A 4,632-nucleotide genomic window follows, 5' to 3' on the forward strand; every position below is an offset into this window, starting at 1 on the left:
GGTGACCCCAGGGTCTGCATGCGGTTTTCTAGGCAGAAGCCCCTCCACCTTGGGAAATGGCTGTCCCTTCCTCCTTCGCCAACCCCTCAGGTCTTCTGGTCTCAGGTTCAGGCAGGAGGAAAGGGAGAAAAAGAAGGGAGGGTGGGTAGGAGGTGGCCGGGGGAGGGCAGTGAGCTAGGAGGGAGGCAGAGACAGAGGCCCTACAGAAGGCAGAAGGGAGGCGTCAGAGCCAGGCCAGGGTGAGGGGTGAAGACAGCGAGGGCCCTAAGCTGAGCTACCACTGTTGAGGGACAGACGGGAGGTAGGTGCTTTGGGGGGACATCACCCTTAACCCTCTCGATGACCCTGAGAGGTGGGAAGGATGACTTACCCCTCATTTACACCGAGGAGCGGCGGTATCAGGGGCTGGAGTGATGTGCCCTGCCCGAGGTTATGCACAAGTGAGTCTGACGTGGGAATCTGAACACAGGAAGCGTGGCTCCAGGAGAAACGGGCTGATGGAAAGCAGATGGGCTCTCCAGACGTCAGGCTGGGAGCAGGGGGCAAACGGCTCTGCTGCTGGGGGCGGGGGGTGTCTTGTTGCCGTGTGTCTGAATGTGTGATGGGGAGGGAGAGTGGCTGAGAGACGGCTGTCACACCTTGCTGACAGCCCTGGAGCATGTGTTGTCTGACGGTGGCTGAGCAAGGTGGGTTTGGTGAGAGGCCTGAAAGGCCGCTTCCCTGGGCCGACTCCTTGTCACCCTTCCCAGCTCAGCTTAAAAGTCGCCTCCTCAGGCTTCCCTGGTGGCCCAGGTGTTAAGAATCCACCTACCAATGCAGGGGACATGGGTTCGATCCCTGGTCCAGGAAGATCCCGCGTGCCACAGGGGAGCTAAGCACGTGCACCACAACTGCTGAGCCAGTGCTCCGGAGCCCGAGTGCTGCAAATACTGAGGCCCACGCACCCCAGAGCCCAGCTCTGCAACAAGAAAAGCCTCCACAATGAGAAGCCCGTGCACCATAACTAGAGAGGAACCCCTTCTCGCTGAAACTAGAGAAAGCCTGTGGGCATCAATGAAGACCAAGCACAGCTAAAATAAATAAAGAATGTTTTTAATTTTTTAAAAAAGTCACCTCCTCTGGGAAGCCCTCCTGCATTGCTAAAATGGCATCAGATCCCCATGTTATACACTTGCAATATTTCTCCTGTTGAGCACTCATACCGTGTGTTAGTGGTTCAGTTCAGTCACTCAGTCATGTCTGACTCTTTGCAACCTCATGGACTGCAGCGCGCCAGGCTTCCTATCCATCACCAACTCCTGGAGTCTACTCAAACTCATGTCCGTTGAGTCAGTGATGCCATCCATCAATCTCGTCCTCTGTCGTCCCCTTCTCCTCCTGCCTTCAACCTTTCCCAGCATCAGAGTCTTTTCAAATGAGTCATTTCTTCACTTCAGGTGGCCAAAGTATTGGAGTTTCAGCTTCAGCATCAGTCCTTCCAATGAACACCCAGGACTGATCTCCTTTAGGATGGACTGGTTAGATCTCCTTGCAGTCCAAAGGGACTCTCAAGAGTCTTCTCCAGCACCACAGTTCAAAAGCATCAATTCTTTTTTTTTTTTTTTTTTTAAATTTTTTTATTAGTTGGAGGCTAATTACTTCACAACATTTCAGTGGGTTTTGTCATACATTGATATGAATCAGCCATAGATTTACACTTATTCCCCATCCCGATCCCCCCCTCCCATCTCCCTCTCCACCCGATTCCTCTGGGTCTTCCCAGTGCACCAGGCCGGAGCACTTGTCTCATGCATCCCACCTGGGCTGGTGATCTGTTTCACCATAGATAGTATACATGCTGTTCTTTTGAAACATCCCACCCTCACCTTCTCCCACAGAGTTCAAAAGTCTGTTCTGTATTTCTGTGTCTCTTTTTCTGTTTTGCATATAGGGTTATCGTTACCCAAAAGCATCAATTCTTTGGTGCCCAGCTTTCTTTATAGTCCAACTCTCACATCCATACGTGACCACTGGAAAAACCATAGCTTTAGATTAGACGGACCTTTGTTGGCAAAGTAATGTCTCTGCTTTTTAATATGCTGTCTAGGTTGGTCATAACTCTTATATTTAACTCTTTATATTTAAATCAGTAAATACAAATCTGCCTTTGACTCAGTGGGGATTGGTAATGGGCAGGTAACAAAACTCTAGATAAAACTAGACATGTGGGATGGATGGCAGAGAGACCCACTGGCCTTGAACCCTCAGTGTCTCCTGAGCTCCAGGCTATGGGTTTTACTGAGAGAATGGATGGTGGTGGTTAATCCTCGAGTGGGTTCACTGGAGTTTTATCAAGCCAGCTTCCACGGGGTCTGCTTCATATCCATCTTCCCACCCTCTTCTCCAGCCTGTGAGGGTCAAGGTAATGATCTTGACTCCTGCTGTTTCCCCAGCACTTTACACAAAACCTCACATGTGGTCCTGGCATCAGGTAAACACTTGCTGAAAAAGTGAGTGAATGAATGAAGTTGGTGGGTTTGGGCACAGGCTGGGGAGGCCAGGTGTATTGTGAGGGTGTGCGGCAAGGAGACCCAGGCCGCACTGGCGCCACAGGGTAGCTGGGAGCCCCCAGGACACTTATAGTCCCCTCTGCAAAGCCCTCTCCTGGAGTAGCATGGGGTGGGGCACATCTGGGGGCCCTGAGAAGCGCCTCTGCGCTGGGCTGGCTTCCCTGAAAGGCTGCTGGGAAGGAAAGCCTGGAGAAGGCAAGAAGCGGGTCCCCCTTCTCACTCCCCCCACCCCAGATGGCTGGGCCCCTCTTTGCCCACCCCCTTCCTGGGGAAACCGAGGAGGTTCAGCAGTCCATCCTGGGGCCATGGGCCAGGCTACCCCACCAGCACCTGGCCAGGTACTGTTCTTGAGACTGTCAACTGCAGCATCCCTGGGAACAGTGGCAATAGAAATAGACGACTCCCCCCAGCCCCCACTCCCATATCTGATCTGGAAGGAACGCTTAGGGAGAAAATGACTGTGGCGAGAAGGCAATGGATGAATTCACAAGATGAATACCTAATCTTTATCACACTTCCTGTGTGCCAGCTATATGCTTCACACTTCACCAGCATTAATCCCTTAATCCTCACACAAGACTGTGCCTGTTTTGTCGTAAAGAAGAGGCATCTCGGGCACAGCAGGGCACAGATCTGGTATAAGGGGTGGAGCTGGGATTTGAACCCAGACAGTCTGGCTACAGAGCGGGTGTCCCTAACCATGCTGCCACATACTTGTATTATCTGGTCAGCAGCCTCTTTCCCTTTGCTGTGTCATGAGGGAGGATCAGCATCTTACACTCGCTGCAGTTGGTTCAGCTCAGCATTTTTTGATCGCTCACAGGTGCCAGGCCCTGTGCTGTGATGGAATGGGAGGCCACAGAGACTTCCCTGGTGGTCCAGAGGCTAAGACTCCACGCTCCCAGTACAGGGGGCTCCAGGTTCGATCCCCGGTCAGGGAACTAGATCCCACATGCCACGACTTACAGAGTTTGCCTGCCAGGACTGAAGATCACGCATGCTGCAACTAAGACCTGGTGCAGACAAATAAGTAAATATTAAAAAAGAAAAGGAGGCCACAGAGAGCTCTCAGTCTGTCTCTCCGTCTCTCAGTGAGACAGACACACGAAAATCCACACTAGCAAGTGGTGGGTTCCACGACAGTGCTTCTACAAGGCACAGAGGAGGGAAAGATACACCTGAGGACAGATTCGACTGGAAGCTGGATGGCTGGCTCAAAGAGAATGAATGTAAGCTGAACAGGGTCTTGAAGGATGAATAGGAGTTTGCTCGGCCAAGAAGGAGAAAGAACACTCCAGAGAGAGAGAAAAGCATGTGCAAAGGCAAGGGGCTCATTGAAACCCCGTGGGAGGCTCAGAGCAGAAAGTAGGCAGCAAAACTGGACATAAAGAGGGGGAGGGGGTGGTGTGAGCATGCTCACAGGAATCAGGGCTCTTGACTTTGCAGCTCATGGCAGTCCTTACTGGGCAAGGCTGAAAAACCAGCTGTGTGGACTTGGGCAGGCTCCTATACTTCTCTGAGCCTCTATTTCATTTTCTATAAATTGGGATACAAAAAAAATTCCCCATAGGACTGTGTGTGTGTGTGCGCGCGCGCGTGCGTGCGTGCGCACCCATGCGCGCATGCGCACACATGCTCTGTTGCCCAGTCGTGCCCGACTCTTTGCAACCCCGTGGACTGTAGCCCACCAGGCTCTTCTGTCCGTGGGACCTCCTAGGGAAGAATACTGAAGTGGGTTGCCATTTTCCGACCCAGGGATCGAACCCGCATCTCCTGGGTGTCCTGCACTGGCAGGCGGATCCTTCACCACTGAACCACCTGGGAAGTTCCCCATAGGATTGTAGTGAGAGTGAAATGAAGTAATATCTGTTAGGTGCCTGAAACAAAGTGGTCAATAAATGTGAGTAGTTGTTATTACTACAATGAGGACGTGTAAAACACATACTTAAAAAAAAAAAAAAAAAGCAAGAAGCGAATCTTCTTAGAGATGGAATCCCAGAAGAGAGGAAGGAACTCAGTGGATCAGACATAATGAATAAACAAAGCTGAATTATTTACACAGTTTTCCTCCCCCAAACTTCAA

This window comes from Cervus canadensis, chromosome 24 (assembly GCF_019320065.1).
Source record: "Cervus canadensis isolate Bull #8, Minnesota chromosome 24, ASM1932006v1, whole genome shotgun sequence".
Taxonomy (NCBI): domain Eukaryota; kingdom Metazoa; phylum Chordata; class Mammalia; order Artiodactyla; family Cervidae; genus Cervus; species Cervus canadensis.